At 46.2% G+C, this 11,965-nt stretch overlaps 1 pseudogene; it reads right to left on the minus strand.

Moving 5' to 3' along the window:
* Window positions 1-5,999: 5,999 nt before the first annotated feature.
* Window positions 6,000-6,318, minus strand: LOC105807659 (annotated as a pseudogene).
* Window positions 6,319-11,965: the final 5,647 nt, after the last annotated feature.

Consider the following 11,965-nt stretch of genomic DNA (forward strand, 5'->3'; position numbering starts at 1 on the left):
CAGCACAGTGCCGGGCACAGGCAGGGAACTCGATTCACATCAGTTTTTCTACAAAACCACAACGATTCCTTTGTTGCCACTTAATGCTACCGCTTGACAGTTCCCCACCAGGAACGGAAGATACCACTTTCCTTCTATTCATCCTCAGGTCACGGCTCGAGTGACACTCTCTCAGAGACCATTCCCAATGCCTTGGACTACATTGGCACCCCCTTTGCTAAGCCTCAACACCGCCGAAATCACTTACCTGGCATTCTAGTGATTCGATTATAGATAAATTCATTTAATGCCTGCAACCATCCAATCAGGGTTATCCTGAGTTTGCAGATCAGGAAACTGGTTTGAACCCAGGCAGTCTGACTCACTTCAACTCCTTCAATGTCTGTTTATCAGCCCTGGGAGGGTTAGGACTAACTTTTCGGGGATGGTCCCTAACCCCAGGCCTGTGCATGGTACAGGGTAGGTGCATATCGTGATGGGTTCACTCTGAATTCCTGAGAACCGATGGACAAACGAACTTTTGAAACCTGGTAATTTGTCCCTGGGCGGTGGGTCAAGGCTGCAGCTCTGAGTAGCCCACCTCATGGAGCTGGACAGAGTGTGCCACACTTCATGACAAGGCCAGGGGTCCAAAGTGTGACAGTGCAGAGATTTCAGAGCTGGTTGCCACCTCCTCAGGAAACAGGAGACATCTGAGCTCCATATCGGTGACTGCTCTGACTCTGGCCAGTAAGTGGGATACAGGAACGACCCTCAAGAACGTATCCACTTCTCGTAATACAGGAGCTGGTGTCTGCTCAGTCCTCCTGCAGTGCTCCAGAAACTGCCTGCCGGGAGCTCTGATCCTCACAACTCTTTAGGGAAACTGCTCGGTAAGGATTTGAGCTCTCCAGGGGATGCTCCACGAGGGCAGGGCTCTGTGTTCCAGCACCTAGAGCAACTCGGAGTGGCACGGAGCGGGTGCTAAATAGGTGTCTGTTGCGTGAACCTTCCAGATGAGGATGCTGGCACAGCCAGTTCAAGTGACCCACCCACCACCACAGAGCTGGTAAATCATGCAGACGGGATCTCCACGTGTGGCTCTCTGGAGCTAAATTCTTGCTTTTCCCAGTATTCCGCACCATTTCCCATTCCCAAGAAACGTCTCTGTATCGCCAGGTCTTGAGGTTTCAGAGATGAGGGTCATGTTTCCCAGGGCCCAAAATGTGGCTCCTAAAAGTTGTAGTTACGTGGCCTGGGCGGGCCGTGGAGGGCAGAGCACTTGAGCAACTCCGCAGTCTTAAAGCAGGTTGCAGTTCTGGAAACGTGGAAATCGTATCCAAGGGGCTGGTGACTCCTCTGCCCCCGTGGTTCCTCAAGCCCGTCTTTTCCTTCATTGTCGCTGTTTGCCAAAAAAGTCAGAAAGGCTCTTTTTGTATTCTCTCTTTTTCCTGAACGTTCGCATCAGCAGGCTCTCTTCTTTTCCTGAACATTCCTGAGCCACTGATGTCCCTTATCAAATGCACTGCTTTCAGGGCTGACTTTCAGGCCGGATTAAAAGATAGGCGGTCCTTAGTCATGGGCTCTCTGCAGTCAAAAGAAAAAGATAGGCAGTCCTGTGCAAGCATTCACTTGTGGCCGTGTGCTGCATTTTTAAAGGCCCACAGAGCTGCTAAAGTATGAAACGAAATATCTGTACAAATCACTGGCCTCATGTAGTCTGTAAAAATACTGGGCTCATTATTCATGTGGATTACCTGTCCCCTCATTATAAATCTTGGAGGGAAACTTCTATCTTCACCCTTTCAGGTAACATATTTTTGAGATTCTATATCTGTTACTTGCAAGAAAAAAATGTAGCTCCCTAAGTATTAAGGTGACTCTGGAAAACATGAGCTATTCTAACGAGCTATGGAACACACGCTACCAGATGTGAGTTCATCGACCTCCTCGCCAACTATAAGCTTCCCTGTTTGCTCTGTGCATGTGTCTGTAAGAACCAGAACATAATGATGGGTTTGCCAGGCAGGTAATGAGCGGGGAAGCTCTGTTAACGTGTGATTTGGGTAGCCTGGCTCTCAATTTACACATTTGAAAATCGGTAGCAGTTAAGTGTAGGAAATTTGTCTATGTAAGGAATGGATATAACAAGTCTTTTATGTTAGCGAGTGAGTCCATTGGTCACTAGATGGCATAATTTGAGGCTCGTACTAAAAACAAACAAAATTTTAATACTGTTAGGGTCAGATTTGCTACCCCAGCTCACAGTGCTGTCAATCTGAGGGTTAAGAGGTAGAGAAAAATCAAACATAGACTAGACCAGACTGAACAGATAACATCCTGAAATGGAAATCGTGCGGGATTTAGAATCTAAGCTCTGCCATTATTTGCTGTGTGACCTTCAGCAAATCGCTTGCCCTCTCTGAGCCCCATTTTCCCTCATCTCTAAAATGGTGCCCTTATTACAAAAATAAAGGAAGTCTCTCTTCCTAATAATATAATAAGAATAAACTTCTCCCCTTGCTTATACTAGGATATGTGTAAAACGAGTGGCATCCATGTACTCTGTACATTCTCCCACGAACCTGATTTCCTTTAACGTTCCAGCAAGATTTTTAAAAATAAGATAAACTTAATGATATTCACTCCACAGGGTTGTGCGTTCGCGAAAGCGCTGATGCATCCCACGTGGCTCCCTTGGACTGCGGCTGCATCTTTTACCTTTCCTCTGCCTTCCTCTCAGCCTGGGGGATTTTACAGCTTGCAGCTCCCTCTTAGTCTCGGTATTTCTGAGTTATCTTGTGTTTGCCAGTCAGATCACGGGTAGAAAATAAGTAAACATCGTTGAAAAATGTAAGTGCTGGGCGGGAGAGAGACGCGCTGGTTTCTGTGCGTGTCCGTGTCTCAGTGCGGCCTGGCGCGACTGTGAGCGGGGGGCCTGGATGACACTTCCTCGCTCTCAGGCATTAGTATCACTGTCACCCTTAGTACTGCTTCAGCTTTTTAGTCTTGGGAAGTGAACTAGTTCAGGTCAGATTCCACCGGTTACGAAGAACAGCAGCCTCTCACACAAGGCCGAGCGACGGGCCTGTGAAGGGACGCGAGACAGTCTCGGGTTAATGCGGTGGGAAGACAGCCCAGCCTCGCGAGAACTGGAAAGTCACGTGTCTTTCTCCCGCGGTCCCTCCTCGCACGCATGCGCACACACACAGAGTTGTTCACTATTTCTCTCTTTGCATTTGTCCCATTCTCCGTGGCAGACCTCTGTCTCCGGTGGCTTCTGCCCTTCACACGGCTTCAGCTCGCCTGTGGTATTATCCCGCCCTCCTCCAACTCTGGTCTTCACTCTCCTGGGCCTTAAACATCCAGTTTTCATGGTCATGTGACCACAGGCGCTGCATTTCCTCAGTCAAATCCTAGAGAGAAGCTGATGGAATTTTGGCCGGATTGCAGATCAGTGCGTTTGGGCTCAGATCTGGTGCCGCTGGTCCAGTCTGCTGCGACTGGTGAGCGTGGGTCGCATGGAATGGCTCTGTCCCAGGTAGGGCCCAGTAGCCTACAGTAGGATTTGTACCATTAAACAAAAATTCAGGACACGAATTTTACTTTAACTATGAAAACTGTTAAGGTTTTTTTTTTTTTTTTTTTGAGACAGAGCCTCACTGTGTTGCCCGGGCTAGAGTGCGGTGGCGTCATCCTAGCTCACAGCAACCTCAAACTCCTGGGCTCAAGCGATCCTCCTGCCTCAGCCTCCCGAGCAGCTGGGACTACAGGCATGCGCCACCATGCCCGGCTAATATTTTTTGCTATATATTTTTAGTTGTCCAATTAATTTCTTTCTATTTTTAGTAGAGACGGGGTCTCACTCTTGCTCAGGCTGGTTTCGAACTCCTGAGCTCAAACAATCCGCCCACCTCGGCCTTCCAGAGAGCTAGGATTACAGGCGTGAGCCACCGCGCCCGGCCTAAATATTCTTTTTTTTCCTTAGAGACAGGGTCTTGCTGTGTCGCCCAGGCTGCAGTGCAGTGGCACAATCATAGCTCACTGCAGCCTTGAACTTGAACTCCTGCGCTCAAATGATCCTCCTTAATATTAAGTATTCTTTGTGACAACCTTTAATGGTTACATAGATATTTTATTCTGTTTAATTAACATCTCTGTGCACAAAGCTGAGGGCTGGGGGGAAGAAAAATCACACCATTGTGTCAGTTAATGCTGCTGCATGTTTTCTAACTTCAGACCCCCTGTAGATCTTTCTAGTTTTCCTTAGCCAGCTCCCTCTCTTTACAGCAAACTCTCAGCTCTTTCCGTGGACCCCTCTCCAGCCTGCCCCCCGTTTACTCCCAGCACACGACCTCATCCGCTTCCACGGGAAGACAGAGGGCAGCTCGACCTCAGCCTCGTCTTTTCCTGCCTGGAGTTTGCTCCGTCGACGCCCTTTCTCCTGCCTTTTCCCTCCAGTCCAAGACCAGCTCTCGGCCTCCCCATCTCTACCTGAACCACAGCCTGACCCCACCTGAGCTGTCTGGGCCCCAGGGCCTCCTCTTATTAACTCTTCTCCCTCTGCTCCTTCATCCTGGCAGTTCCCTGCCTCTCTATGAACACACCATGATAGCATGATAACACACCTAAAATAGCATGTCCATCCCATCTAGCAAGTGCATAATCTCCCCCCTGGCTTCTGCTCCTACCCTCTCCTAGCTGCTCTCACTGTGATCATCCAGCAGCCACCAGCTGCCAACTCTGGAGGGCAAGTTTTGCTTCCAGCCCCTGAGACCCCTGCCGTATTTGACCACTCTCGTCGCCCTCCTCTCTCCTAAAGCTCTCTGCTCGCCCGGCCTCCGCGACTCTGCCCTCTCCCCATCAGCCACACCTCGTGAACATTCCTTCTTCCTCCTGGGGGCCACCCTTCCCCTGGCTAGTCCACAATGCCGCTGTTCCCTGTCTGTGGCCTGCTTTTTGTCTACACTTCCTCCTGAGGTTATCTTACCCTCTTTCACGCTCCCGATTACAGGTCTATAATCCCGTATTGGAAGCCCTAGGGACCAGATGGCTTTAGAATTTAGAATTTTTCAGATTTTGGAGAGGAAATCAGGAGCAGACACTGAAAATTATGGACTGGTCCCAGTAGAGTCTGGGACAGCACCTGTCATCAAACAAATGGATATTTTGGTAGCAACACACAGAAATATTCACACTAAATAGGATTTTTAAAAGGGACTATCAATAGTCCTTATATACATTGAGGTCATGTCTTTGTGTCAGAAGGGCTCAGATCTGGTCAGGTTTTGCCACCAAATTTTTAAAAACCTTTTGTCTTTTAGAATTTTTTTTTAATTTGGAAACTGCAGGTAAGGGATTATGGACCAGTACTACTGATATGTTGATAACTCCCAAATCTTTTATTTCCGGGTCATAAATAAAGCTCCCTGGAGCTTTAGGTTTAGATAGTCAAAGTCTGATAGATTCCTCTACCTGGAGTCTCATGGACATATCAGGCTCAACATCTCTGTCTGAGGTCAGGTCCCTGAGTGGCAGAGGCTGGAGCAGGCGTCTGTGCACACGACATTCACCGGACAGCGCTCTGGGGACACCCTGCACGCCAGCGGGAAAAGCAGGGCTTCCCTGGGAGAAGCTGAACCGTGACACAGACACGACAGAGTCCTCGGCCCATCTTTCCAGGAGCTCTGGGGCTGGGATGGCCCCTCAGAACTTTCCTGAATTGAGGAAAGGCTTTTGTGCCCATGCATCAAGCAGCCGTTGAGTGTGGGCTGCCCTGGGCGTAACCCTGAGCGAAGCAGCTCCCTGGGGCCAGAGAGGGCTCCACTGTGAGCGCTGGGGCCCTGTGGCTTCTGCCCTAAAGGCTGCGCCTCACAGTGTCCTCTGGAAGGTCCCCTCCTAGCGTCCCTGTCTGCCCTCCGCCCAGGCTCCTGAGTCGATGTCTTCAAGTCATCCTTTTTTTTTTTTTTTTTAAACATAACTTCAAGATTTTATTGTCTTCATAATAAAACAAAAGATGCTTAGAACTGGATCACTTGGCCCTTTCTCTTCTCAACTCCTCCCAGTTCAAAATGCTCGCATCTCTCAAAGGCCAGCGTGCTCTTAGACCTGCAGCTGGGCTCGACACGCTCAAACCTCAGCACAATCTCCTTTGTAGTTTTAGCCTTTTTCCGAACAATCGGCCAAGTGTGCCCACCATAGCCACTCTGCTTCCTGTCATCGCGCCACTCTCCCTGGGCATGCAGGGAATCCTTGCCCTCTTGTACTGTGTCACTTTGTGGGTGGGTGCCTGCCACGTTTCTTACAGAAAGTCCGGCGGGTTTTAGGAACGTTCACCATGTTTGCCTGAGCGACGTTGGCAACGAAAGTTTGAGTCATCCTTGACTCCTGCCTGTGCCTTACCACTTCTTATCCTGTCCTGCCAATTTAATCTTCTAAATATGTGTTTTGAATCTGTCTTGTCTCTTCCATCCTTATGTCCAATGTCCTAATTCAGACTCCTGCTGTCTCTCTCTTGCCTGGTTGACCGCAGTTGCCTCCTATCTGTCTCTTTTCTTTCGCTCTTTTCCCAGTTACACTGATTTTTTTCTGTAAATGCAACAGAACGAACTATGTAAAACTCAAATCCGGACATGGTGTTCTGCTGTTAGAAGTCAGCCAGTAGTGAACCTTTGCCTACAGGGCAAACTCCAAGTTCCTTAGAGCATCATAAAGGCCCTCTCTGATATGGCCCCTGCCCACCCCTCCTCAGCCACCTGTCCCAACACGTAACGTCCTAGCCCCACTCTGATCTGCATCTCGCCCCCTCTGCGCTCTGTGCTGTCACTTGTCTCCATGCCCGAACTTATAGGATCCTCTCTGTCTAGATGCCCTTTACCCCCACCCAACTCAGCCTGTAAAACTTGGCTCAGTCGTCACTTGCTTCTCCAACTCCCCATCCCTAGTCTTGGTTGGGTGCCCTTTCTCTGTGCATTTGTAATATCCTGTCCATACATCTCTCATCGCACTTAGCACACGGTGCTATAATTATATGTGTTAATTGCACTGTAAGAAACATTAGTTGCCTTTCTGTTGCTGCTCCTGGAAAACCAGGACAGTGGTCTCATCTTTTCAGAGTCAGAGACATGGTAGGCCCTCAATAAAAGCTTGTTGAATGAATGAATATGAGTTGCTTGACTCTGAAATCCATACATTTTCCTCTGAACTACGCTGTCTCGGCTGCAATGACTTTAGCATTCCTTCCTGCTCTAGTAATCTAATCCAAGTATGCCTGGTCTCAGAGAATGAGTCCTTTTTTTTTTATTTTAATATTGGCGGGGAGTGAGGTTCAATTTCCTTTTTTTTTTTTTTTTGAGACAGAATCTCACTCTGTTGCTCTGGGTAGAGTACAGTGGCATCATCATAGGTCACAGCAACCTCAAACTCCTAGACTCAAGCCATCCTCCTGCCTCAGCTTCCCGAGTAGCTGGGACTACAGGTGCACACCATGACGCCCAGCTAATTTTTCTATTTTTAATGGAGACAGGGTCTTACTCTTGTTCAGGCTGGTCTCAAACTCCTGAGCTCAAGCAGTGCTCCCACCTTGGTCTCCCAGAGAGCTAGGACTACAGGCGTAAGCCACCACACCCAGCCAGAGCATGAGTTAACCACTGTATAACAAGGCTTCCAGGGACCAGTGATCCTCTGATCCACAGCCCTAGAGCTGTGAAGGCTCTTAAGAAGACACCTGGTAAACTGAGGCTTAGCAGGTCAGTGTTCGGTCCAGAGTTCAGAGCATGCCATTCTCCCACAGAAAACTCTTCAATGACTTCCTACGGAACATTGAGTAAAACCCCACATTTGAAACATGGCCTATAAGGCCCTGAATGCCAAGGCCCCTGCCTTTCTCTGCCTCTTTGTTTCCCCCTGCTGCACTCTGTTCAGCCACACTGTGCCCTCTCCAAAGTCTGAACACACCAAGATCTTTCGAGCCCCGAGGCCTCTACACATGCCTTGCCCATCAGGCCTGCTCTGTTCCGTATTCTTTTCCTTCCATTCAGCTAGCTCTTTCATAGCTCTACTTAATGTGGCTTCTTCATAAAAGGTTTTTGAAGTAGGTCCCATTGTTATGTGCATCTCCGTATTGCCTTCATAATATGTATCATGAGTCGTAAGTATTTTATTTCATTTTTTAAATCTGTTCTTCAAACTAAGAATATAAGCTCCATTAGAGCAAGGCTTGTTTGTTACACTCCCAGAGCCTACCCCAGCGAATGGATGAATAGGTGTAAAATAAATACTGGTTGAAAGCTGTATACCTATAGGATGACAACTATTAAAAACAGAAAAGAACAAGTGTTGGCAAGGCTGTAGAGAACCTGGAGCCCTCGTGCCTACTGGTGGGAATGTGAACTGGTGCAGCTGCCGTGGAAAGCAACATGGCGGCTCCACATAGAACTACTATATGATCCAGCAATTCCACTTCTGGGTAAATATCCAAAAGAATTGAAAGCAGGATCTCAACGAGACATTTGTATTCCCACGTTTGTAGCAGCATTATTCAAAACAGACAAAAAGCAGAAGCAACCCAAGTATCCATCAACAGATAATTAGATAAGCAAAATGCGGTATATACATACAATGGATTATTCTGCCTTGAAAAGAAGAAAATTCTGACACATGTTCGAGGATGACCCTTGAACTATAATAATATCCAGAACCTATAAAGAACTCAAATAAATCAACAAGAAAAAAAAATAACCCCATTAAAAAGTAGACATGAACGGATATTTTTCAGAAGATATACAAATGGCCATTTGAAAACAAAAGTATGAAAAAATTCTCAACATCACTAATCATCAGGGAAATGCAAATTAAAATCATATTGAGATACCACCTTACCCCAGTCAGAATGGCCATTATTAAAAGGCAAAACACAACAGATGATGCAAATGCAGTGAAAAGGGAACACATATACGCTGTTGGTGGGAACGTAAATTAGTACAACCTCTATGGAAAACAGTGTGGAGATTCCACAGTGAACTAAAGGTAACTTGCCATTGGATCTAACAATCCCACTACTGGGTATCTACCCAAAGGAAAAGAAATCATTGTGTCAAAAAGACACTGCACTCATATGTTTATCACACCACAATTCACAAATGTAAAGATATGGAATCAATCTAAGTGCTCATCAACTGATGGGTGGATAAAGAAAGTGTGGTATATATACACCATGGGGTACTACTCAGCCATAAAAAAATGAAATGATGTCATTCACAGCAACTTGGATGGAACTGGAAGCCATTATGCTAAGTGAAGTATCTCAGGAATGGAAAAACGATAGCGTATGTACTGACTTGAAAGTGGGAGCTAAGCAATGGGTACACATGAGCATACAAAATGGTGTAGTAGACTTTGGAGACTCAGCAGGGGGTAGGGGGAGGAAGGTGAGGGATCAAAAATTGCCTATCAGGTACCATGTGTACGATTCGAGTGACTGATACACTAAAAGCCCTGACTTTACCACTATATGATTCATCTATGTATCAAAAAACCACTTGTACTCCCTGAATCTACTGATATTTTAAAAAAGGATGAACCTTGGAAACATTATTCTAAGTGAAATAAGCGAGTCACAGAAAGACGACAACTGTGCGATTCCACTTCTACGACGTACCTAGAAAGACAGGAAGTAGAATAGCGGTTCCCAAGAGATGAAGAGGGGGAGAATGGGGAGTTTCTGTTCAATGGCTACAGGGTTTTACTTTTGCAAGATGAAAAGAGTTATGGAGATGGATGGTGGTGAAGGTAGCACAACAATACGAACATACTTAATAACACTAAACCGTGTACTTAAAAATAGTTAAAATGGTAAATTTTATGTATGTTTTACCACAATTTTAAAAGAAAGAGAATCATCTACCTCGTCAGTAGCACAGCTGATCTCCTGACCCCAGTCTGGTGTCTTCTCATTTACCCAGCCAGCTCCTCTCAGAGACCATTCTGTTGATGAAGCATCGCCATCATGTTCTCTCCCAGGAGAGGAAATCTGCCTAGGACACATCGAAAGGGGATAATGTTTATTTTAGAATAAGTATTAGAGTCAATTTTAGAGTTTACTTAAACCCATATCTTCTGTATGAGTCGGAGTGAGGACAGGGTTAGCCTAGGCAGGAGGCCATTACTGCCCTCAGCTGGTGAGGGGAAGGGGAGCGAGTGGTCACTGGAACTCAAATAGCTGTGGTTGTAGGAGACCCAATGACCTGTGGTGGAAAAATGTGACGACTGCCACCCACTGCTAACAAGGAGGCAGCTGGTCATATGAATGCACCTTTCTCTGGTCTTCTGCTGCGGGGCCTCCCATTGGTTGAACTCAACTGGAAGTCAGAAGGCAAGAGGACTCATTGATGCCAGCCATAAAGATCCCAGGACATCGGGTAGAGGGAAAAGGGTAGAGAATTGGTCTGGGAGGTACCTTCATTATACCAAACTTCATGTGAAAAGTGAAAGCATTCAGGCCCTGTATTAGTCAGGGTCCTCCAGAGAAACACAATCAATAAAATATCTACCTCTCTATGTAGAAAGAAATATATGGGAAGGGATTTACTAGGGGAATTGGCTCACATGATCATAGAGGCTGAGAAGTCCCACAATATGTCCTCCACAAGCTGGAGAACCAGGAAAGATGGTAGCATGGCTCAGTCCAAGTCCAAAGGCCTGAGAACTAGGGGAACAAATGGCGTGACTCTCAGTTCCAGGCTGAAGGCATGAGAGTCTGGGGGCAGCTGGGGCAGGTCCTGCAGTCCAAAGGCCCAGGAGTTCTGATTTCCAAGGGCAGGAGAAGATGGGTGTCCCAGCTCTACAAGAGAGAGCAAGAAAATCCACTTTTCTTCTGCCATTTTGTTTTACCTGGGCCCTCAGCCAACTGGCTGGTGCCTGACCCCATCGGGAGAGGGTGGATCTTCCTCGTCCACTGTTGTTCAAATGCCAGCCTCTTCTGGGTACACCCTCCAGACACACCCAGAAACAATGCTTTACCAGCTACCTGCGTATCCCTGAATCTAGTCAATCTGACACCTGAAATTAACCATCCCGGACCCCCAAAATGAAATGACTTGTTTAAGGTCTTCCAGGGATGGATATGGGACCGTGATCTAACAAGGCTTCTACTCACACAGCAGTGAAGGATGCGAATATTGGTCTAACCTTGGGAAGTCTGCCTCAAACAGAACATCTAAAGAAAGTTTTGTTTTTAAAAGAGGATGATATGCGCATTTTTCACAGAATTAGCATTCATTAGGAGTTTTTATGCTTTGAACTTTGCAAGTCTGATTCATCACATTACAAGGAAAATAATCTTAAGATCATGAGTTTTCTTCCCACTTCTGCCCTAATGATGATCACAGTTTATTGGACATTTAAAAGAAGCTGAAGCAGAGTATTAAATTATAGATGTTTCATTAAATAAAACAAGATAGCTACGTCAAAGACACTTGTTGAAGATATTCACAGAACTGCATCCTCAAACAGGGATTTTTCATAATTAAAGGACTTAGAAACAACTTTTCAGACTCCTAGAAGTTCAAAAGACGGTACTTAAAAAAATTGATGTGACAAGACTTTTGAGCACAAAATATTGAAACTTTAGGGGAATAAAATAAGAATTGTGCCGTTTTTTCTTCCTTGAGGAAGTAAGGCAGCACAGTGTAGTAATTAAGAGTCCAAGTTCAAAAATCAAAATTTTGGGGTTCAAATCCTGCCTCGTCACTTACTAGCTGTACAGCTTTGGGTAAGTGACCTCATCTTTTTTTCTAAGCCATAATTTTCCCTATTTGTTATATGGGAATAATTCACCTACTTCACTGAGTTGGTGTGAGGATTGTATAAAATAACATATATAGAACACTTAGCACATTGCCTCTCTGGCACATACAAGATGCTCAAAAAAAAATTCTAGCTAGTAGTAGTATAACATAATTAATTCTTTTTTTCCACCAGAGGTGGC

The sequence above is a fragment of the Propithecus coquereli genome, unplaced genomic scaffold (genome assembly GCF_000956105.1).
Source record: "Propithecus coquereli isolate 6110/MARCELLA unplaced genomic scaffold, Pcoq_1.0 Scaffold161, whole genome shotgun sequence".
Classification (NCBI taxonomy): Eukaryota; Metazoa; Chordata; class Mammalia; order Primates; family Indriidae; genus Propithecus; species Propithecus coquereli.